This window comes from Loxodonta africana, chromosome 1, assembly GCF_030014295.1.
Source record: "Loxodonta africana isolate mLoxAfr1 chromosome 1, mLoxAfr1.hap2, whole genome shotgun sequence".
Classification (NCBI taxonomy): Eukaryota; Metazoa; Chordata; class Mammalia; order Proboscidea; family Elephantidae; genus Loxodonta; species Loxodonta africana.
Window position 1 is genome coordinate 205491428 of NC_087342.1, and position 817 is coordinate 205492244.

An 817-nucleotide genomic window follows, 5' to 3' on the forward strand; every position below is an offset into this window, starting at 1 on the left:
GCCCCTGCAAAATGACATAAAACAATAGCTTTCTGGGATGGGTTAAATGAAATAATGGCTATAAAGCACTTAGCAAACAAGCCAGTACATAATGTGCACTCAATGTACGGTATCTGTTATTATTATGAACTTCCTTTCTGGAGACATGTAAACTACTTACAAAGTAGCGCCATGAATGCTACAGCAGAAGCAGAGTCAAAGAATAACGCGGTGTTCCATAACCTGCTGGCGTTTCTAAGGAGCCGCAGTGAATTCGGAACTGCTGACCTTTTGGTTAGCAGCCGAACACTTAACCACTGCGCCACCAGGGCGCCAAAAAAAAAAAAAAAAAATTGAATGCTTCAGGAATTAGCGTGTCATTCAAGCGCAGGGGCCATGCCAATCTTCTCTGTATCATTCCAATTTTAGCATATGTACTGCCAAAGGGAGCACATAGAGTTGGCAGCGATGGGATCTATGGTGGTCTTCGAACAGTGTCCCACAGAGCCCAGGGCATCCACAGACATGCCTGAGAGGCCAGGGGCCAGTGTGGGGTGTGAAATGATGCCTGCTTTCATTTCAACCAGAGCAACTGTGGTTTTGTCTGGTTTGTGTGTTTTAATACTGGCTTTTCCTTATACACAGGGACGGATTACCCAATGAGCAAGGTAAGCACAATCAAGCCAGTGCATACCTTGCTTACTGTAAGCCAGTATGTACCCTGCTTATTGGTTAATCCACCACTGCTTACACACTGTGTTCAAGAAAGGACTCTGTCTAAAATCACCACTGAGAATGGGAATTCTAAACCTAGCTTTTTATTTTTTCTCTGGAGGCC

General features: G+C 44.4%; 1 non-coding gene across 1 annotated transcript; it reads right to left on the reverse strand.

The window, feature by feature from the left end:
- Nucleotides 1-325: 325 nt before the first annotated feature.
- Nucleotides 326-432, reverse strand: LOC111750430 (U6 spliceosomal RNA). Its single transcript, XR_002785564.1, has one exon. It is a non-coding gene; the product is annotated as a U6 spliceosomal RNA (small nuclear RNA).
- Nucleotides 433-817: the final 385 nt, after the last annotated feature.